The sequence below is a fragment of the Neomonachus schauinslandi genome, chromosome 1, assembly GCF_002201575.2.
Source record: "Neomonachus schauinslandi chromosome 1, ASM220157v2, whole genome shotgun sequence".
In the NCBI taxonomy this organism is placed as follows: domain Eukaryota; kingdom Metazoa; phylum Chordata; class Mammalia; order Carnivora; family Phocidae; genus Neomonachus; species Neomonachus schauinslandi.
Window position 1 is genome coordinate 16,918,591 of NC_058403.1, and position 25,141 is coordinate 16,943,731.

At 35.0% G+C, this 25,141-nt stretch overlaps 1 pseudogene; it reads left to right on the plus strand.

Moving 5' to 3' along the window:
* The first annotated feature begins 304 nt into the window (after window positions 1-304).
* On the plus strand, window positions 305-787 carry LOC110570062 (annotated as a pseudogene).
* Window positions 788-25,141: the final 24,354 nt, after the last annotated feature.

The window sequence follows — 25,141 nt, forward strand, 5'->3', positions numbered from 1 at the left end:
TAGGCACAGGGATAGGGGATTAAAAGATAAGCCGATTTTTTTTTTTTTTTAAGAGAATGAAAAGACTAGTCACGGACTGGGAGAAAATATTTGCAAAACATATCTGAAAAGGTTTTGTATCCAATATATGCAAAGAACTCTTAACATTAAATAATAAGAAAACAAACAACCTAGCAAAAGATCTGGACACCTCACTAAAAGGATACACAGGTGACAAAAAAAAGCATATGAAAAGATGCTTGATTAAAATACGTCATTAGGCTTCCTTTCAGCCGGAACCGCCATCTTCCAGTGATTCGCCAAAATGACCAACACAAAGGGAAAGAGGAGAGGTACCCACTCTATGTTCTCTAGACCATTTAGAAAACATGGAGTTGTTCCTTTGGCCACATACATGCGAATCTATGAGAAAGGTGATATTGTGGGCATCAAGGGAATGGGCACGGTTCAAAAAGGAATGCCCCACAAATGTTACCATGGTAAAACTGGAAGAGTCTACAATGTTACTCAGCATGCTGTTGGCATTGTTGTAAACAAACAAGTTAAGGGCCAGATTCTTGCCAAGAGAATTAATGTACGCATTGAGCATATTAAACACTCAAAAGAGCCGAGATAGCTTCCTGAAACGTGTGAAGGAAAATGATCAGAAAAAGAAGGAAGCCAAAGAGAAAGGTACTTGGGTTCAACTAAAGCACCAGCCTGCCCACCCAGAGAAGCATACTTTGTGAGAACTAATGGAAAGGAACCCGAACTGCTGGAACCCATTCCCTATGAATTCATGGCATGATAAATGTAAAGAAAATAAAAGACCTCAAGACTGTAACAACAACAACAAAAGATAATTAAAAAATAAAATAAAATAAAATATGTCATTAAGAAATTACAGATTAAAACAACACACATTCTACAACAAAATTCAAAACAGAATTTAGATTCTATTATTATTAGCCTGATATCTTGGATATCTTTTTATATAAAGTAAATCAACATCATTTGTCATTAAAAAATTGGTGATGGGTATTAAAGAGGGCACATACTGAATGGAGCACTGGGTGTTATAAGCAAAAAATGAATCATGGAACCGTACATCAAAAACTAATGATGTAATATATGGTGATTAACATAACATAATAAAATTAAAAAAATAAAAAAAACAGTTTTTGTTTCCACCTTTCCCCTTTCTAATTCTTTATGTAATTTTTGAAATAAATTTAATAACAATAATGAAATTTTTAAATAAAATAAGTATAATAATATATTTTTACAAAAAATGCAAATTAAAACAATAGTGCAATGCTACTACATGTCTATTAGAAAGACTAAAATTTTAAAAGACTGGCAACACGAAATATTGGCAAGGATGCAAAGCAATAAGAACTCTCATTCATTGCCAGTGGTAATTTAAAATGGGACAACCATTTTGGAAGACAGTTCTTACCAGACAAAATATAGTCTTACTACACTATCTAAAATCTGTGTTTGTGTCTTTACCCAATTGAGTTGAAAATTTATGTCAACACAAAAACCTCCAAACAAATGTTGATAGCAACTCTACTCATGATTGCCCCCAAACTGGATGCAACCAAGATGCCTTTCATAGGTGAGTGAATAAACTAACTTTGGTATACCCATACAATGAAATATCATTCAGTGATAAAGAGAAAGAAGCATCAAGCCATGAAACGGCATGAAATAAACCTAAGTGCATATTGCTAAGTGAAAAAAGCCATTCTAAAAGATACTCTATGATTCCAGTTGTGTGGTATTCCAGAAAAGGCAAAGATAAAGAGACCATTAAAAGAACAGTGGTTTCCCAGGCTCCAGGGAAAAGGAAGAAAGAACATGTAGACAAAGCACAGAAGATTTTGAGGGTAGTGAAACTATGTTGTGTGATACTGTAATGGTGGATATATGACATGCATTTGTCAATATCCATTGAACTATGAAACATACAGAGTGAGCCTTAATATAAACTATGGTTATCAGACTTTAGTTAATAATGTATCAATATTGGTTCATTAATTAATCCAAATATGCCAAATAATGCAAGATATTATAAGGGGAACTGTTGGGGTTTGAGTTATATGAGAAATCTCTAAACCATCTGCACAATTTTTCTGCAAATCTACAAATGTTCTAAAAGATAAAGTTTATCAATTAAAAAAAAACAGGTTTTTGATGTGTATAATTAACCTGAGATTTCTAGCAATAACTGAACTACCAGAAGCCAAAAAAATAAATTTTAAATAAATATTTGAGAGCCATTTACATACAGCTATTAAATAAAGCCAAGAAATTTGAAAAGATTTTCAACACAAAGTCCAAAAAAGTAAAACATCAAAAATAAATTTTCTGTATCATTTCCCCCCCAAATTTGCCCAATAACTACTTGGGGCAGTGGTACTTGTTAAAAATATCTATTTCCAGGTCTGGTCCAAGACCCATTATATCCATGCATCCAGGGGACTGGCCTAGGAAGTTTTATTTTCAGCCAGAAGTAGCATTTTGTCTTCAGGCAAGATGGCAAACTATCACTCTACACATGCCCTGAAGAAAGAGCAAGATGAAATAGAAAAAGGTATTGATAGTATAGAAGTGGAAAACTGAGGAAAAATAAAGGTAGTCCTACTGAATGTATTTATTGAAAATGAGGTGGAACAGAGTCTCTATGCTTAGACTTCATCAAGACAGAGAGAACGTGAAGAAGCCTGGAAGCTTCCAATGACAGTTGGAAGTAGAAGTAGGTGGATTAGGAATATAAGTAGAGGAAAAGAAGAGACTCTACCTCCCACAACACTGAGGAGAAGATATGGGCAAATTCTGAAGTGGGGTGAAGGGAAGTCTCTCTTTTTTATTTATCTTATTTGTAGAAGGCCACAAGTTGCTGAGTGGGGCTGGGTGGTATAGAGGGCTTGCCAAGAGAGGAGGAAATACGGAATTTGTTCTGAGAGTAGTTTCTCAGCCGTAAGAACCTAGATGACTCTGAACAAGAAAAAAAAAAAAGTGGAATGGGACTGTTGGACTATCTCTGTAATTTGACTCGTCTCTGCCTCCCGTATACAAGAGACAGGAGTGAGGATATCTAAGAAGGTTATGATTAAAGCACACACCATGAAATTGGTTTAAAGGGTTGAGCAGCTTTATTAATACAGTACTTTTGCATAGGAGCTGATTTTGCATGGACTGAAGAGAAAGAAGGAATAGATAAGTTACTGAAAGCTTTGATGGAAGCAAAAATAAGTTCTTTAAAAGCAGGAGAGAGAAAGACGTGAGAATGGGAAGGCATTGTTGGAAGGGATTTGCCACTTCCATTTTTTTAATAAGGTTTATTTATTTTATTTTTTTAAATTTATTTTTTATTTTTATTTACTTATTTGACAGAGAGAGACACAGCGAGAGAGGGAACACAAGCGGGGGAGTGGGAGAGGGAGAAGCAGGTTTCCTGCCGAGCGGGGAGCCCAATGTGGGGCTCGATCCCAGGACCCTGAGATCATGACCTGAGCCGAAGGCAGACGCTTAATGACTGAGCCACCCAGGCGCCCTTTATTTATTTATTTTAGAGAGAGATAGAGTGTGGGGGGGGGGGGACAGATAGAGAAGGTGAGAGAGAATCTCAAGCAGACTCCCCGCTGAACAGGGAGCCTGACGTGGGGCTCAATCCCATGACTATGAGATCATGACCTGAGCCCAAATCAGGAGTCAGACACTTCATCAACTGAGCCACCCAGGCACAACCTGCCACTTCCATTTTGATTAAGACCCACCCAACCCCAGGGAATATTAACATGTTTCAAATAGGTGCATCCTCACCTGTGCTCTGAATCAAAGTGAACCAAACCCTGCAATATATTAGGACCTCTTTTCCCATTAGACAACAAGATGGTGTTCCCAAATTTTGCGTACTTTTTCTGTGGAAGTGTAGACCAGACTCCTGGGTATCTAAAACAGCATCAACCTGCAACCTCCCTATTGAACCGCACCATTTGTGACCTCTTCTGCCTAGAGGCTTTCTACCTATGTCTCCTGGTCCCCTAACAGTTCTCTGGCAGAGTTGAGCCCTGAACCACCACCTAATTTCCTCCCAGCCACCTCCCCAAGGGAGGACCTGCTTCTGCTTCCTTCCCATCACAGTGGATGTACAGCCCTGATTTCCAATTAAAACACAGATTCTACTGTATCCATCTTTGCTATCCACCACCATACTTTGCTGCCAAACTCTACAGCAGGTTCTTTGGATATTAATAACTAAATATGAAGGAAGTCTCTCAATTTCCTTTGGACTTAATCCTTTTTATATAAAGCTCTTTCCTTGGGGCGCCTGGGTGGGCTCAGTCGTTAAGCGTCTGCCTTCGGCTCAGGTCATGATCTCAGGGTCCTGGGATCGAGCCCCACATCGGGCTCCCTGCTGGGTGGGAGGCCTGCTTCTCCCTCTTCCACACCCTTTGCTTGTGTTCCTTCTCTTAACAGCAAATTTCTGTTCTCAGTGACCACATATTTTCAGTGAGAGGAAGCACAAAGCAAACAAGATATATGATGACACAGCACAATCAGTGTTTTAAAGGAAATTATAGGTGGGTATACAGAATAAGAAGTTCTGTGGGTGGGGAGCTATTATATTAAGTAGCATGGTCAAAAAATGAGAAAATAACATTTGAGCAGAAATCTAAAGAAAGTAAGGGAGTTAGCCTTTTTATTTAAATTCCTAACAGAGCTCATCGTTCAAATAATTGAATAAAAGAGTTCTAAGAGAAGACAAAATATAGTCTGTAGTCCTGCCTGTAGGGGAATGCAGATGATTGCAGGAGCTTAAAAGGTTTGGAAATAAAGAAAAGCAATGGATTTTGAAGTCTCTCGAGTTGATAGCAGATAAGCCATGGGAAGAAGATGGAGAACCAGGGCGCCTGGGTGGCTCAGTTGGTTAAGCGACTGCCTTCGGCTCAGGTCATGATCCTGGAGTCCCGGGATCGAGTCCCGCATCGGGCTCCCTGCTCGGCAGGGAGTCTGCTTCTCCCTCTGACCCTCCTCCCTCTCATGCTCTCTGTCTCTCATTCTCTCTCTCTCAAATAAATAAATAAAATCTTTAAAAAAAAAATTTAAAAAAGATGGAAAACTGGTACTAAGATCATCACTCAATTTGGAAACAACTCTGGAGGTCAAATGTGTGACACGAGTTCCTTGTATAAAGAAATTATTTGTCGTTATACTTTTATTAGTATAAATGTACATTTTGGATGGAAGTATGAATTCACAATCAATATAACTCACTTCTATTAACCTAAAACAACTGGACCATCAACTGGTCCTTCTAGTTCAACTGGCATAACTAGTTTTTTGAGTAAATAATGAGATTCTGGTCAGCAATCCCACATACAGATGTTCGAATTATCTCCTGCACGAAAGTACCATATCTAAGGGGTTGCCGTTCCCATTGAAAACTTATTCTCATTCTGAAAATGTGAGGCCAGAGGCCGAGATTCCAGGCCTGCTGGCTAAGTCGCAGGTTAGCCCAACAGAGCCCTACATCATAAATCCCCACCGGCGCACACCCAGCCATGCACACAGTTGAGGGCGCCCACTGGCTCACAAGGGTGTGCAAGGTTGCTTGCTGACCTTGCTCCTAGCATTCACTGAAATCCCTTCTCTAGCATCTCTGCTGCCTTAGCCTGACATAAACCTAACATTGTCACCCCAAATGGAGGGCAGAAGTGTGTACGTGACAAGCTGTGTTCATGATGCTGGTTGTGTGTACGCTCCGTCTAGACCATGTGGGAGGGTACTAGAGTATATAAGGGATCTAGGCCCCAGAGCCAGGACTACTGCCCAGTAGCAAGGATACCTGAAGGGAAGCAGCATTCTAAAAGACAGTTTGATACTTTATTTAACATTAAACTTATATTTTAGTATTATATATCTAGTATTTTTCAGCAAGTTGTCATTTGAATCAATCTATATATTGGCATAATTATTTATTTTTTTCTTTTCTTTGGAATCAACTGACAGTGCAGAATTCCTTTATCTGAGAGAATTTGCAATATCATTAATCATTCCATTTGAGTCTTATAGCAATCACATGAAATAAATGCAAGCATAAATACAAGCATAATCCTCATTTTACATATATACATACATACATAAAGCAAGCTTTAAGTTCAGTGATATATGCCCCAGATCATGAAGTTTGTATTTGATGGAGTCAGAATTTGAATCCAGATAACTGGGTCTGTAGAGCCCAAGTGTTTAACCACATAGGCAATCTGACCATGTAGATGCCATCCCGTAAGAGCAACCCTACTGCACAATGCACTTGCAGACTACATGTCAACTGCAACTAACTGTGCTTTAAGATGTTTCAAAACAGCAAATCTATGTCAAAATGGCTGGTCTTCATCGGTAAACATTAGATGAGTTGAGTGATGATGTTCCTTTTACTTCAATGCAGACTAAATCAAAAGCAACTCTCACCACTTATGCTGAAAATCACAATATTTTAATTAGTACTGCTGGATCTTAAATCCAAAAACTTCTTAACCTTGCAGGCAATAATTTATAGATATGTTCCCTTCCCCCTAATAAACCCATATTTGGCTTTCAAAATAGCATGACATACTTAAATAATTTTACTGCCAAAGCCTTGAAAAGAATATTGTGATACACATACATAGTATTCACTAGTTTTTATTTCAGTAGACATGTGGGAATCCACCAGATATTTGCTTGAAGAAAGAAGCTTTTGATATGAAACCCCTTTCCCTCAACATATTAGATTCTTGATTTAATGCCTGAAGTAGTAAACCATAAAGGAATATAAAAAGCAGAGAGAAAGTAAGTTCATTGTTATAGAGAATTAAGCATATATATGTAATGTTATTTTTACAAGGCATAAAAAAATGTTCATAAAATGCATTCTGTCACCCACACTTCTCAAAGTCCTAGAAAAGTGCAATGCTGCAATATTTTTATATTTCTCAAATATAGATTCTTTTGGAATTTAAGTATCAAACAGAAGAAATTACATCACCTAATCCTTCCTCTCAGATTTTTATTTCTTTACCTAGTAAAATAGAAGTTATTTCCAACTTTAAAACCTGAATTATTTTCAAGCCCAGCTGTTAAAGATTATAGGTAAACTCCTGTAAAACCAGCTTATATTGGTTTTATGTTGGCAACCTGAGTTGACAAAAATAATATAACACATTTTTGGATTTACAGTGCAAAACACAAACTGGATTATAGTGGTACACAGAGGTATAATAAATATTAATGGGTAACCTCTCATTTTCTAAGTCTTTAGCTATTTAACAATGTTATCTACCTACTTATAATTGTTTGGTAAATCACACACATAAAAGAATGGGTACAAAAGCAGTTCATTTGAATTATTTCAGGCTTAGTGGTGAAAAACAAGCCACCCTATGTATTTTAAGCAGATGTAAGTAATAAAGTGACTTGGGTACTTACAAATCTTTGAAAGGGCTGGAGTATTTACCCTGCTTAGGGCTCCCAGAAATGACTCTCAGAGCATAGAACTGACTCTTTGTGGAGCAACCACTTTAGCCACAGTCTGGACACCACTGAACAGCATGTTCAGTATGATCACTCACATGCCACCACGGTACCAATCCAGGGATCTGGGACTTGGACTCAGGAAAATGCCTCAAATCTAGGTAAAGAATCTAGTCCACTTCTAAACCCCTACCTACACAGATACCTGGGAAATGTAAATGCTAATTTTCTAGCCCTTGGAAATAGATGTTGAGTTGGAATCCAACATCGAGCGCAACTTTAAGGTCTAGTTTTGGGACTGAATTATGAATATAATTTTTTTATTTTTAAAATTTTTAAAAAAGATGTTATTTCTTTATTTGACGGAGAGAAAGAGAGCACAAGCTGGGAAAGGGGGGAGGCAGAGGGAGAGGGAGAAGCAGGTTCCCTGCTGAGCATCATGACCTGAGCCAAAGGCAGACGCTTAACCGCCTGAGCCACCCAGGTGCCCCAGAATATTAATATTTTTTTAAATGTAAACTAAACAAAATCATAGTTATGGGTACCCACCAATAAACAAATAATAAAACCCCTGGAATTGATGCCTTAATATTATCTCTTACTAAACTCAACAGTTTTGTGGCTCTATTAAATCGGCAACTCTAAACATGTTTATCAGCCATTTCTAGTACCCCAAAGCATAGATTTAAAAATTCACAAGGGGCAACGAGGGTCAGTTGTTATGCAAAGGCCAAAAGATTGTTGGCAACCTGTAAATAATTCCAGTGGCTACTGAACCTGTAGACACAAGAGGTAGAGAAGCCCCTGCCTCAGCGTCTACATAAAAAGTCACATTCAACGTAGACTTTGATGGTAAGAAATCATAAAGGGAATAATAACCAAACAGATAAGCAAAACAAATGATGTAAAATGACAATTTCACTATGGAAATTCTCATTCAATCTATCAGTGGGAATTGTTAACATTGCACTAAGATAGCAAGCCTAGCACATTCTAGGTGGCTTGTCAGAAAAACAAAGCACAAAATACAGTCAATGTGCTGAGTTTAACGTCTCGTAGCATTTGGAAAGTGACAAATTTCTAAGAAAAAATACAAAGTAATAAGTCTATCATAAACCCATTATAATAATAATCTTTGTTTTCTTAATTAGAATGTTAAGTGTGTTCTTTTTAACGGGGCTATTTCCAGTAAAATTCAATAAAATTATACCAGTTACATAGTCTGTGATAGGAGTATTTTAGTGACCTCTCATAAGGTTGTATGAAGACAGGAGGCAAAAAGACCTATTTTGATGTTTTTTCTTATTTATCTTCCTCAGAAATTCTCATAAATATTTTTAGAATTTCCATTTGGGCTCTTATGGTGTTTTTGTTTCTTTGCTTCTATTTTTGTTTTTCTGCTTACCCCTTGCTCTATTATACAACAAAACTAAACATATATTTGGAATAGAATGTCTCGATGTGTATTTTTAATCTGCATCAGCAAACTGGTCAATAGTTTCAAGTGCCGAGAGGATTTTTTTCCTAGCACGTTATTCAGTTCACATGTGTGGTCAAATGATCCAAAACTTCCTGATGTCCACAACGGTCCACTCAGCAAATACATCTGATATCTTAAATGAAAACATTGTTTTGTCCAAATTCTATAATCTTGGATATACCCAGTACAGCTGATGAGCAGTGAAAATTGGAGAGTAGCATTGTTGAATATTGCAGCTTGGCTAGAAATCTGAGTCTGGAACTGCCATTTATTTTAATTTCAGTGACAAAATTAACAATCAGAAAATGTCAGTTTTGTAAAATAACTCATCTCATTGAAAAAGCAAAAGAAAACAAAAAGTGTAAATGGTATTTTAAAGTAGAAAACACAATAAGCATATTTGTGTAACTAGTCCTTATTGTCCAAGAACTACAAGACATTTGTCAAGACAGCTGAGTGGGCCCATTAACGACCATCTCGTCAACTAATCCTATAGTAGGGAAAAACACTGTTAAAAAGCTCATTTCCTTATCTCTGTGGAAAATGAAGTCAATGGACTTGGCTGTAAGCATATGAATAAAAATAACTACCATTTATCAAGTGCCCACCATTTATATTGTGCTATAAATATGTTTTAGTAAGCGTTTACTACAATGTTACAAGATTGGTCTTATCATACTCACTTTGCAGATGAAGAACCCATAGTGGAGCCAAGCTAAGCAGCCAAGCTGGTGTGTTCTCTCGAGGAGAACACACCAATGATGTCATGGCCAGAATGTGACCTACATACATCTGGGTGGCTCAGAAGTTTTTTCATCATATGCAACTCCCTTTTAAGTTTGTATTCTAATGATACCACTCCAAAATGAAGGCCTTACCATGTACCTTTTCAAATGCTGCTAATTTGTCCCCCAAAATAACACAAGTCAAAGTTGCCTCAGGACTCCCAGATAACTTCAAGTCAGAAAATTTCCCCTTCTGGCTTTACAATAAAATAAAACAAAATGAAATTTAAGTTAAAGTAAATTAAAATTAAAATGTGAAAGGCCATTAAAATAATTATTTAGAAAATAAGGTAGAAAACCAAGGCAAACCCTAAAACTGGAAAGACTAAGAGTTTGAAGCTGCATAGGAAAAAAAGTTACACCTAAATCCAGTGTGATAGGTAAAATTTTTCAGCATTGATTTGACACAGGTACTGACCAATCAGAATGATTAATGGATTCAAGACATTACTAGAAGTAGACTGGCAGAACACAATAAATGAAAAGGTTCTTGGGTTCTAACTTGGTTCTTCCCCTTGTTTCAGGATTGTGTGACTTTGAACATTTTAGTGAACCCATTGATCTTCAGTTTACTCACATCTAAAATAGGGGAAATAAAACTATGCCCAATATATTCCTATAGAGATGTGTTGGCAGTTTCATGACCTAGCACAGGTCAAGTGCTTGCACAGGCTCTCTCATGTCATGCTAGCTCCTACTATTATTATTATGGCAGAGTAACAGAAAGATTTAGTAAACAAAATTAGGAATAAAGTTTTGAGAGCCCTAATAAATATGTAAAATAGAGTAAGGACCATAGCACAGTAAATAAAAGTAACAACACTACTAATATTAATATATACAACTAAAATTAGTAACATTAGGCCTGTTGGCATAGCTTCTCTATCTCCCTTCCTCATTCAAGATCCTTCAGGATCTCCATCTCTACAAGTTTCCATGCAGTATTTGAAAATTTGTTTTACTTGGGTTGTGAATAATATATTGATAGAAGAAGGCATTTCTCCCTTGTTTCTTTCCCTTTAACTGATGATTCAATGCTTTTCAAAATAAATGACTCAAACTAGTCTCCTTGGCCTCTCAGTTTCATAATCCCACATCCTCTTTTCTGAATTCTGTCATGATCCCAGAGATTCTAAGAAGCTTATATGCTTAACAAGAAAAATAAATATCTGTGTTAAGTGCCTATCATGTATATTATGCTATAAATAGGCTGTAGCAAGTCTTTACAACAACACTGCAAGATTGACCTTATCATGAACATTTGGCAGATGAAGAATTTTGCAGATGAACAATCGTCTGGTAATGCCAAGGATGAAATATTTAGAGAAATGGGTGGTCTTTGGAGACAAACCAAGGGTCGTCACCAAAAGTAGTCTTAGCTGTGCCACTTGCTAGTTGAGGCAAGTTCTTCAATCTCTTGTGTCTCTTTCATCAATAAAATTCACAGTCTTGGCCCCACCCATGGAATGCTGTGACTTCCTTTAAGAAGACATACTAACTCTCTTCCTCACTTTACAGCTAACAAAATTAGAATTCGAATCCAAGTTCCAAATACACTTCCCCAAACTTGTGGATAATACCTTGATTTTTTTATGTGCCATCTGTTTTATCTCCCTTCTAGGACTACGAGATTGAGCAAATATAAATATGGGATACTCAGTTTAATTTGCACTTCAGACAAACAATGATTTTTTTCAGTATAAGTACTCCCAAATATTGCATGGAAGATACCTAAAAAAAGCTTATCTGAAATTCACATTTAACTGATCATCCTGTATTTTATTTGGCAAGATTCCTTCATTTTTTTTTCTAATTATTCCAAAGAAGAATAATTTGAAATTTGGTGTGCATTATTTTGTTAAAAATTGGGATTGAAAAAATGGAAAATTCTATTGCTATGAAGTCAAATGTTACAACAAAAAATATCCACTAAATTGGGTGAGACTGACTTTAAGTCATATACCATGAAATTTTATTTATTTACTTAAGTCTACAGAGTATAGCATTCTCCCTTTCCTTACCCTCACAAAAGAGAAATACTTTAAAATGTTAACGAAAGCAAAAATTATTTTTTAAAGTAACCTTTCAAATAATTGATTGCAGACACTGATTTTATTTTTACCAAATACATAAGTTGAGTTTGTCAGATTATTTTATTTGATGTTTGAGTTATTTATTTATTTTTTTTTAGTGAGGGAGAATGACAGGATTTGATAGCACAATGCCAAACATTCAACAACAGGGAGGCAGTCCTGCCAAAGAAGTTACGTTTCTCCTGGTCCTTGAGTACCTGAACTGCTTTTCTGAACTATTTCTAAAAAAATAGCCCCATTTTGGAGCTATCTTAAGCAACAATACATGGGAATTATGTCCATAGACTTTAAGGCACACAATTAAATCATTCAAAGAACTTTATTAGCATTCAATGTTATAAATAGAAAGTATGTTTATTACTAAATTACCCTGGAAGGTAGAGGTGAGAGTTAATCAGTAGTCTGGAGCCAGAGCTGGCCAAGGGGGCAGAGATGTTTGGCATCTGGCAACCCTCTCTGGGGATTTCCACAGACTTAGCCAAAGATTGCTTTTCATGCAGCAAGGCAGAAAATGAGGCCCAACTATTGGTCTTTGAAGGTTAAAGGTATATGGAATCTTATAAACAGAGAAGCCTTCCCCTGCAAAGAAAGCAATCTTTGCTATATATGCAGTGGCCGTGCTCATCCAACCACTAATAAATATAGTAACAGGAAGGTGGATGGGTGGTATAGATGATTAGTTATTTGCATGAAAGTTTATTGTCTGTCTTCCTATGTGTTCTTAAACTTCTATACATGGTTTACACCAGTAAAACAATATATATTTCTTATAGTCATCTTACTCTATCCAAGTTCCAGCTTCTACAACCTACAAAATGGAAGAACCTATCTTACATGGATATTAGGAGATTAAAGGAAGTACTATTTCTGAGGTGCTAGCATGGGGCCCAACACATGGGAGGCACTCCATGTTGGATTCCCCTCTTCTTCGTTCGATTTCCATCACTTATTTGCTCTGTGAATTTGATCAAGTCACTTCAGTTTTATAATTCTTAGTTTTATCATAAGGACTGGAAGCAAATTTTCTCTTAGGACCTTTCGGATTCAAATACTTTATTATGAAGGCAGAGGGAATCTTGAGAAGATAAGTACTCTACTTGTGAATTCACTGCCATAAGTAAAATTCCATTCCATTGCAAAACCCCAAATTATCATTATGCGAAGTTTAATGATTTTCACTGAAACAAGTATTAAAATAAGACATGAAACATTTGGGTTTAGAAATACAAAGAGAAAGACATATTACAAAAGTGGTATTTATTTTGCTCACACATTCCTCTAATATAAACAAAAGAAATAAAGTTCTGTAATTACCTAATTTTTCCTCTGGTTGCAGATTTACAGAAAGACATTTCAGTAAAAAGAATGTGTAAGGGGGAAAATTGTTGAATTACTCACATCATAGCTATGAGCCCTATAAACTCTAAGCAGAACTTAGAAAAGCAAGTTGTTTCATTTAATATATGAAAATCAAAACAACAACAAAAGTCAAACCAAATACCAATAAAATATATCAAAATCTAACTCAGTAGCTCAAAACTAATAATTTGTATAGTCTAACATGCAAAAAAGTTTTAAATAATTTCAATATTTTATTGCATATATTTTGTGTAAAAGTGACTAGTAAGAACAAATGATAAAAATAACTTATCAAGTAATGACTTAGTACAACTGAAAGAGTGTATGAAAAATGGACCATAATCCAAACTATGAATTTACCTAATTTACTTTACAAAGGTGAAGCCACTCCTTTAATTTTCATATTAATTTAGTTATCCATAAACATACCTACTTATTCTTTCTTGACTAATGTGATTCTACTATTTTGGAGCTTAACAAATTTACTCTTTAAAGCTGTTTAAAATGGAAAATCACCATATAATTTCAAAAGCTATGCAATAGTGTCATAAAACTACTATATGCTCCTTTCCATATGATTTTCAATGTAAGTGTTTTTTAAAGGCTATTTCAGAAGTCATTAAAATAAATAAGACCTGAGCACTTTATTCCCTATGTAGGACTATTAAACCTTACTGAAAATTTTCCAAATGAAACATCGAGCACTTCATACACTGTAAAGCTTTTAATCATTTAAAATTGCATGCATTTGATTACTTGTTTATTTTACTTCATCTTATTATATACTATTTTCATTATTTGTATAATAGATAATGGAGAGAAAAATAAAATTATTTGCTAAGAATAATATTTTTTCCTGGGGTGCCTGGGTGGCTCAGTCTGTTAAGCATCCAACTCTTAGTCTCAGGTCATGATCTCAGGGTTCTGGGATCAAGTCTTGAGCAGGGCTTCATGCTGGGTATGGAGTCTGCTTAAGATTCCCCCTCCCCTTCTCCCTCTGCCCTTCCCCACCACCTCTCAAAAAAAAAAAAAAATTTTTTTTTTCTTCAAGCATATATTACTATAAAACTCTAAGCTGAGTACCAAATTCTATGTGTTATTAAATTTTTTGATTTAGGTAATAATTCAAGCTAAAGCTTTCTGATAAACAATAATGCCTTTGAAGAAGGTGTGTAGAAAGGTTACATCATTCTATCACATAGAATGTGATAGTACTATTCTAGTACTTCTAGTACTTCTAGTACTATTATATTCTAGAAATATATGGAAATTCAAAATTTATTTCTTCATTCTTGTAAAATATTTATACTCATCAACAAAAGTCTCCAATCTACGTTTCACTTCTTCTACTTAAGAATAATTGCATTATTTAAAAATAAATATTTTGTCATTTTCAACTAAGTATATGATAATATATTCATATTCATATTCTTAATTTTAATACAATGCTTAAATTTAAACTTGAAGGTATTTATTATACTACCTTTAATTGTGTTACCTTTATTCTTTTATTATGCAATGCATATAAAGTTCAAAAATGCCAAAAAACCCTATTTAATTCATCTGGACTATTCTCTGGCTTTTCTCTTTAATATTTTGTTTGTTTTTACATATGGTTGAAAGCTACATAAAAGTTAATGTCTACAAAGCACACCATTGAGCATATTTTTAGAGGCGGGGGTGGGGAGGGAGAGAGAGAATCTTAAGCAGATTCCACCCCCAGTGAGGAACCGATGTGGGGCTTGATCTCAAGACTCTGAGATCGTGGCGTGAGCAGATATTGAAAGTCCAAAACTCAACAGACTGAGCCACCCAGGTGCCCCATAATTTTCTAAGTAGAGTCTCAGTGTACTGAGTCTTTATTCAAAATGCTTCACATACACTCCCTCTAGTTTTTACAGCAACACTGTAAGCTAAGTAACATTATTCTCATTTTACAGATAAGGAAACTTATTCCTAATGAAATTAAGTAATTTTTTCAAGTGTCTTCATATGGTAAACGTGAACTCAGACTAAAAAAACAAGTTCATCCAACTATAATACTCCAGCACTTTCATCTATACTCAACACCCTCCCTCAACTCTGCCTTCCTCAACTTTGAAAAAAAATATCACTTTTACCAATACAAATGCTAATATTGGAGGAAATAGTCCTAGTATACTATCTTTCCATATGTTAAAAGTGAAAATCTAAATGTAGGACACATATATTTATTTGAAAGAAACAAATGCCTTTACATTTAACTCTAAGTAAATCTCTAAAACATAGCAACAAAAAATACACTTTATACTATTTATTTATTAAAAGTTCTCACTCAAAAGGCAAAACAATGCAAATGGATGAAATTTGAGTGAATATATTCTATTACTTATTTTGCCTGCTATATCCTGATGACTGTTATGAAAATTTTTATCAACCTTGGAGTTCTTTTGAAAAATTCATGATTATGACGTGAAATTTTGAAACTAGGAAACTGTTCAAATTGGTTTACGCTGTCATACTATACTGAACTTTCACAGTATTGAAAGTGTGCAGAACACTTAATTCCATCATATTTAGACATCTTTCAAAGCCTGAAACTGATCATGTTTTTATATATTACTTCATCAGAAAACTTTTGCTATTCAGACTACGATTACTGATATTCTTCAAAAGTAATTCTTAGAAATTTATAGTTCTATTTGTCTCCTACCATAATATGCCTCTGCTTACTTATGTAAGGGAAATATGCAAAATCTCTGAAACATGTTTATATTGATTTATTTACTTATGATTCTGACAATGATGGGTTAGCTTACAATAGATAAATACCTCTATCACAGCTTGTTAAAATTAAGTATATTTATATAAATGTTTATATAAAATGAATAATATATATGTATAAAAGTCCTGGAGAGTTGCTGAGGCAACCAGGACTTGAGAAGCCTGGATACTTGAGGAATATGGATATGTAGTCAACATTTGATTTGCTTACATCTGTAATCTGTTTCTTCCCCCAGGACCTTGGTGATTTTTTCCCAGGAAAAGGGTGGTGGAATCATCCAAGGGCAAGCCTAAGAAACCAGAAAAATTTCAAGTAATAGCATAGGTCTGGGAAGACATTAGCATTTGGAACTGTCAAGGCAGTCAGGAATTGATATGCCTACATTGTATGGAGAAAAATGGGTGTGACAGTTGGAGGTTTCTTGATTTGAGACATTGGCCAAATTGTTAAGTTTCATGGAGCAAGAAGGAGCCCAGCCAAGAGCCATTGAAACTCAGAGTAAATTTTTGGTAGTCTTATGGTACTGAGAAGCCAAAATTGGATTTCAGATTTGACCAAGAAAGAAGGATTTTAAAAAAACACTCCAAGATCTCAGCTGAAACCCATGGAAATCTAAATATTTAGAATAGGGTTGAAACAGAAATAAAATGAGCTTTACCAAAACTGAAACCAAGTCTTGACTCAGCTAAGTCTCTAATTGGATTAAGGAGACTTGCTCCCATTCAGGCTGCCTGCCAGAATTTAGGATCAACCTTCTGTGGAAGAAGATGACACTATCCAGAGACTCTATCCTTTTTATACACAATATATTGCATTGTATTCAAATTATCAGGCAAAACAAGAATAGAAACATGACTAAAAATATCATAGTCAATACAAATGGAAGACCAGATATTGGAATAATAAAAAATAAGTTTGCTTAATGACTGTGAAGATATTCGGGACAATAACTATGAAAATAAAATGGACAAGAAAATTTAGAAAAGTAATGGGGATAATATATGAAAGGATGGATAATTTTGGCCAAAATTGGTATCAGTAAGAAAAGATTCAAATAGACATTCTATAACTAAGAATGGAATATCTAAAATTAAACCTCAATGGAAAGTTTCCATAAAAAGCTGGATATAGCAAGATATAGGACTTTTAAATTAAATGATGTGTTTCAATATAAAATAGTCAAACAGACACCCATGCAGAAAAATATATTGGGAAGAAATTTAAGAGAATAGATCATAAAATATCTGCTGAAAATGTCTAACATACATATATTCTGAGTGCCAGAATCAGAGGGACAAAGAATGTTGTAGAAGCAATATTCAAATAAATAATGGTTCATAGTTTACTAAATTCCAGATGCCAGAAATTCAGGGAAACTAAAGCAACAAAAAGAAAAAAAAAAAGGTGAGGGGGTGGGGTAATCGAGAAAATAAATAGGAAATAGAAGGCATATGGAAAAAAATGCACATTATCTTCAAAGGGCAACAATAAGACAAGTGATTAATTAATAAAAATGATGGATGCTATTGACAAAGCTGAACCTTTGTAGGCTAGCCAGAGTTTAAATTCTGAAACTATCACTGCAATTTAGAACACATTGATTTTCTTTCTGAGCATAAGTTCCTTTATTTCACTAGATCTCAATTATTTTAAGAATCACATATCAAGGTTGTTATAGAACCTTTCAAAAAGTGTGACACACCAAAGAAATGCAAGAAATGCCATTATCTCCTCTTCTCTAGAAAGAAAAAAAGGAGAAGGAAAGAACGGAGGAAGTTGCCACCTGACTGTAGCAATTGAGTTCATGGCTTTGGTCTCTGCTTTTGAGTCCTCAGACTAGTGGGAATGGCAGTGGAACTATCTTACAGAGCTCCTGGCACTCAAACACACAACAGTGTGTATTGCATCTTTTTCTCTATTTACCTCCTTCCTCAACTTTATTTTTTTTAAGATTTTATTTATTTATTTGAGAAAGGGAGCATGAGCATGGGGAGGGGCAGATGGAGAAGCAGGCTCCCCACTAAGCAAGGAGTCCTGACATGGGGCTTGATCCCAGGACCCTGAGATCATGACCTGAGTCAAAGGCAGACGCTTAACTGACTGAGCCACCCAGGTTCCCCCCTCCTTCCTCAACTTTAAATGTCATCTTAAGGACTACCTAATTTTTTTTAAAGAACCCTCACAACAAAGCCAGTGGAGTGATTTTAACCTGAATATATGCCTTACTAACCTGCAAAACACCTACTGGTTCTTTCCAGGGAGTCTCATTATTTTTAATTTCTGGAATTTCATTAATACCACCTCTCATGGAAACTAAAAATACTCTGTACTATTTTTAAAAGGGGAGCACAGTTCTAAATTGATATGAATTAATTATTTAGTCTAAACTATAAGTGAAAAAAATGATAAATGGGTTTAACAGACACTCTAAGTCCAGTTACATAAATTCCAAAGGTACACTCAGTGCTTTTAATGGGAAGGAAGAATTTTAGCCAAGTTATTCTTTAAGCATAATGGACAGTTTAACGCTTCACTACTTTTCCAGCTGTTAACTGCATGTTATTTTAGAAAGAGTGTTTCCTTTATCTAAAACACTTTGTCCAAACCATTCAAGTACACACTGCTGCTTAAGAGAGAATGATGTTTTTTGAGTGACCTATTTTTTAAAGAACCTTAACTCAATCCACCATCCAAAAAAGGAAAAAAAATTCTTTGGTTATACATAAATAGTCTAGTCTAGAATTTTCTTTTTTCCTAAAATGCTAAGCATAAAATGAATAGGTAAAAATTAAGAAGGGCATTGTTTTACAAACAATAACAACTGGATTATAACATAGATCACAGGAAATTCAGTAATTTTATGATAAAAAAACAATTTATTGCTTTCAATGATGGGCTCTGAAGGTCACTTTCAAATGCAGGTGTTAAACAAATGATTACATGTGTGTTATTCTTAAAAAAGGGCAAACATTTATACTTTTCCAAGGATGCCTGGGTGGCTCAGTTGGTGGATCTCAGGATCATGAGTTCAATCCCTGCATTGGGCTCCACACTAGGTGTGGATGATAGAGAGGTATAGATGATAGAGAGAGAGAGAGAGAGAGAGATAAGAGATATCTTTGAAAAAATAACAGCCAAATCTGAGAGAGTGTAGGGTAGCAGGTGCACTCTAGTTCAATAGTCCTCAACACATTCCTGTGCTAGTCTAGGTCTTACCACACTTGGGTTCATGACTTCTTCTTAAAGCAAGAGAGGGATATAAGCAATTATCAGATTTGTAAGATTACTGGCCAAAAGTATAGAGAATAAGTTGAAAAGTAACAAGAATTGATGTAAGGAACCCAATTGTGAAAATAATATTGTAATAGTCCTGGAAACAAATGAAGTTGGCCAAGACTGAATATGGCATGAGTGAGGATAAAGAAAACTGAGTGCATTACAAAGATATTTATGCTGAAGATAAGCAGTATTTGTTAATTGTATATGGAACATAATATGAATAGAGATTCTGGCCTGAACAACTGGTACATGCTAATCACATAATGAGAAACAAAATATTAGATACTGACAATTATGAAGCAGAGAATAGATGACAAGTTTAATTGGTACATATTTTTAAGTGTCTGTGAGATATTTGTGGAGGAACTGGCAAGCAGGCATCTAGACATACAGACCCAGAGCTAAGAAAAGAAGTCAAAATGATGCATGTATATTTGGGACTTGTTGGCATATTCATATGATAGTCATATTTACAAAAGAAGATGATACCACATAGAAATAGGGTTTAAGATAATAAAAAAGCTTAAGAGGATCTCCAACATTAAATGATTGTGTGACAGAAAGGCAAGTTGGCATGAGAGACTCAGAAAGAAAGACTCTTCCCCAGAAAGAGACAGAAACAAAAGTGTTTTGTTTTGGGGTTTTTTTGTGTGTGTTTTTTGTTTGTTTGTTTGTTCATTTTAATGCAAAAAAAGCCAAAGGAAGATAGTGATTGAAGAAAGGAGGAGAGATAAATAAGGGATTCAATAAGTTGGACCTAAAAAGTTTCCAGTGGAGCACTGATATGGAACTAACACATCCCATTAGTGAGATGGATTTCAGAGGACATATACTGGGATAAGCCAGATGAGAAGGAGGAGTGGATGATGACAAAGAAGTAGATGCAATGAACACAGAAAAATATTCTAATCTAAAAGGGGACAGATGAAGAGAAAGATGGGGAGGAGAAATAGTTAAAAAACAAAAGGAGAATTAAGGGATGGAATGTCAAGGTGGAAGATGTTAGTTGTTTAAAGACGGATGGAAAACCAGTAGATGCCAGAGAAAAATGGAGCAGACATAAAGACATATTATAATGACCCCATGAAAATGAGAAGGGATGGGAGAAAGGAGAGAGCAACCTTGGATAAACCAAAGGGTATGCTACTCCCCTTAATACCAAAAGTCAGGAAAAATGGATAGCTAAAGATGCAAACAATTTTCTAGAGGCAACTTTACTTGGATGGCTTCAGTTTTCCCTGATGAGGTGGATGAGGTGTATGACAGAGGATAGAGAGAGGCAGTAATGCTTCTCAAAGTGTGGTTGAGCCACACTCAGAATCAGTAAGGATGCAAGTTATGAGACCTCTGCAGGACTTAATGAAAAACCAGCATCCACATTTTAATAGAGGACTTCAAATGATATTTAAACACATTGAAGTTTGGCGATTACTAATACAGGAAAAGGAAATAAGTGAGTCATTTTTATTCAGAGATTGACTAATTTTCCTTAGAGAATGCTCCAAAGATCTTGCTTTGAACTTTAAGCCTCAGGGCACTCATCTCTTTGTTTCTTTATAAGTAGGGACCTTTGTTTCCTTTCCAGATTGTGACATACACTTTGCCAAAAGTGGTCAGTCCTTACTTCTTCTTCAGCCAGTCCCTGATGGCTTCATTTCCCACCGTAAGCTGATAATTGACCTAGATCTTTTTCTCCACCCAGGGAGGCATCCTTCCTTAGCTCCACCATGATTGACTAAAAGAGAGTCTGAATGTCCTTTCCTTTCCTTTTTTAAGTTCCTTTTTAATCTATTATGATTTCTAAAGAGATGACTAGAATACTATGTTTTGATGGTACAATATCGGGTAGAGATGGTTTTGCTCTGTAACAGTACCAGCAAAAAAATCTTACTAATTTCCTTCACTCTGGATATATTTTTTTCACTCTTTTGTAGCTACTACTCTGAAACTTACACACACACACAAAAAAAATGTATTGTTTCTGACATACAAAATGTCACATATAAAACACACCCACCAAATATTAATTATTATTCTGTCATCTTCATAAGGCAATTTATAAGTAGCAGTGGGATCAGAGAGCAAGAAATCTGTCTTAAATTCTTATTGTTAAATTGTTCACAGTTAAATAAGCTTTTGATTTTGTATATAACTAAAAGCTTCTCATGTCCATCTGGTAAGGGTTATTAAATTCTCATAGTTATAAATAAATTTAATACATTATTGGGTGTTACTAAATTCTTAATCACAATGCACTAAAACTCACTGATGGCCACATAGTTTGTGTATAGGAAAAACTTGTTGGAATTCTCCATTTTAGAAGGACCATTTGCTATGAGTGTTAGTGTTGCCTTGAGTTGATTGTTATTATCAATTGTAACAATTTTTCCTGTTGCATTATAAATCACAGTGAGTTCATTTTCATAGTACCATTTTGCTTGCTGTGGGTTTTTTGGTCAACCTTAAAACCTGTAGTGTATAATACTGTACTCTGTGTCAATACAATTTTTGATCAATAAATGTGAAATATGTAGGCTTAAAAATATGTTTGTAGTATGGATCAAAACTGAATCAACCTCATCTGTATCATTAAAGGTGATATATAGTTAATGTTCCTAAATTCTTATTTGATGCCACTTTGTTAGGGATGAATTATCTATTAATGAAGATTATTTAGACAACTTGCAGTGTGTTATAAAGACAAGTATAAAAATCACTGGTTAGTTTAAAAATAAAATTCAGCAGTTTAAACTTATATTTTCTTATAAAAATAATAAATCATTTGCATACCTAATAGGAACTCATTTAGTCTTTCTCTTTTTTTTTGAAGATTTTATTTATTTGACAGAGAGAGACACAGCGAGAGAGGGAACACAAGCAGGGGGAGTGGGAGAGGGAGAAGCAGGCTTCCCGCTGAGCAGGGAGCCTGATGCGAGGCTCAATGCCGGGACCCTGGGATCATGACGTGGGCCGAAGGCAGATGTTTAAGGACTGAGCCACCCAGGCGCCCCTAGTCTTTCTTATTTAAAATTGCTTTCCTAATCTTTCTTAGTTATCATTTGTTTTGGGTTTTTCTCCAAAAGAAAGGAGAAGTAGGATTGCCATGGGATATTTTTACCCCACTAGGAGTTATAAGGACTGTATTAAGTCACGATATTTGTGAGACAAACTCTGTGAGGCAGGTCAAGCCTTGTTTTATTTCATTTATGTTCTTCACAGGCCTTGCAGTCATTCTAAACAAACCAATTAGTATGTGAGTGAATTATTCATCTAACACGTATCTGTTAAGTATTTAAGGAGTATTTGTGCTAGTCACAGAAGTTAATCACTTACACTAATGACTTTCTCTAGTGAAGGGTTTGGAAAAGGTACTCAGCTTTTAGTAGTCCCACCCTTGAATGACATCTATTATGAAGAATTTGACCATACATTAACACATGACAAAGTATAATGAGGAGATTTACCAAGACAACAATCGTGGCTCTGGTAGTGGCCGGATCCTACTGAGCTCCCATTGGTCAGGCAAAGAGAATCTGAAGGTTGTTATATCCCTTTACCTAATCCTACTCCAAGCATGCTTCTAACATGCCGTATGGTTTTTCCATTTTCTCATTTATTTTCCACACCCACCTAAGATCTGAAGATTGGAAAAAGGTACAGAGTTCTGGATGAGAAGTTTCATCAAAGGATTATTGCTATCTGAGATGAGTATAAATGAAAAAGATAGGGAATTTTATATGTTTAGTTGTATTTTCATATTTCATATTTTCATATTCCCTATGGAGACACAGGGAATCTAGGTTCTAGATGTAAAGACAGAGAACTTTCCAACCATCTTCCCTGGAACCAGTGACACAAGCATGTAAGAGGCTCTGGCTCATGAGAAGTGAGTCTATTTGCCTAAACGTCCTGAATCCTAAGTGTACCTGAGATGACAAAAGTCACTTGTCTGTCCCCAGAATTGTAATTTTTTTTTTTATGATTCAGTGAAGGCAAAGAATATTTGGTCACGCTATTAATAAAAAAATAAGCATAGCATTGAATCTCTAGATAACTCTGGGTAGTGTGGACATTTCAACAATGTTAAGTTTTCCAATCCATGAACACAGGATGTCTTTCCAATTATCCGTGTCTTTAATTACTTTAATGAATGTTTTATAATTTTTAGTGTACAGTTTTTTTTACCTCTTTGGTTAACTTTATCCCTAACTATTTTATTATTTTTGATGGTATATAAATAGAATTGTTTTCTTATTCTTCTTTGGATTATTCATTGTTAGGGTATAGAAACACTACTTTATTTTTTATGCTGTTTTGTATCCTGCAAATATACTATAATTTCTTAGTTACAACAGTTTTTCTTTTTTTTTTGGTCTTTGTTTTTGTTTTTTAGTCTTTAAGTATTAACTACATATAGGATCATGTCATCTGCAGATAAAGAGAATTTTAATTCTTCCTTTCTAATTTGGATTTCTTTTATTTCGTTTTTGTGTTTAATTGCTCTTTTTTTTTTTTGCTTTTGAATTTGTCATAATAAAGGTAACAGATGGGTCTTAGTAATTTTTAAATAATTCATTTGCATGCTAATTTTAGATATGAACATACATGCCTGCCCACATATACAGTCACATATTCATATCTGTATAAGATAGGTAGTAATTATTTTTCTCAAAAAAGCATCTGGCAGATACAAAATTATTATAATAATAATACTTTAAAACTGTAATTTTAATAATCTAGGTTTCATAAAGGCAGAACTATGGCTTGCTTTAAATAACAAACAAAAAAAATCAACCAATAGAATGTTCTAATTATGGCGGAATAAATGGATCCAAATACACTTGACAGGTGGGAGTTACTCTTAGATATGACTGAATTAGCCACAGCTGCTTTCCATCGAATAACATGCATATGCTTAGTAAAAAGGGAGATTAGTTTTTATCATATGGTAATGTTGAGCAATAATATTTAAGGAGCCATGTTAATGCAAGCTAACTCCATTTGTATCTGGTGCACTAAAAATTCAACACAGAAAATATGCACCATATGTGAATGGAATTATGTGCCCGATTTCCCAGAGTTATTCAAGGGAGTGACATTTCATGGAACATGGACACTTTCTATAAATCCTGATATTTCTCCTAATTACGCTATACCCTGTACACACCTCGTATCTGAGAACCTGGTCACTAACTAATAATTGCCTTAAATATAGGTCAGTTTTAATAAAAGAACTGGAGGTTTGTTTTTTCTTTTTGGAACTAATAAATTCAGTACAAATCCACGGTACTCACAGTAACAAATTAATATATTTGTTTCTGGCATGTGGCTTCACTTTTTTCCCCATTGTCTCCCAAATATTCATAATTATTTCAACTGTTAGTCATGTTTAATCACTATTTGTTTAGTGGTGTTATCATTTGAAGACTTGTTATTTTATAATTAAAGCCTAAGCTATTACAAAAGAATAAATAGGGCAAATACATATAGTGAAAATAATGTCTGGATATCCTTCCATAATACAACTATGGAATTTGAATATTATATGATCTGAATCACCATGAAATGTTCTTTCAAAGCTGAAATGGTATTAAAAAAGAACTTCTCTTTGATCTTGTGCAGATCCAAATGTTCCAAAAACCTAGAAAAAGCAGAGGATGGAAAAATTCCTCCAACCAATGAAGCCAAGTATGTTTCCTATGTAAAATAATGTATGTTGATAATCAATTGAATAATAGTGAAGGGTAAATGTGAAATGAACATATCCTATTTTACGGGGGGAAAATATGTGTCTTCCTCTCCATGTAAGAAGTATTTTCAGCAGGTAATGGTCACTGTAAGGCTTCTATAGAATCTATAGCTTTGTTTAGCATTTCTG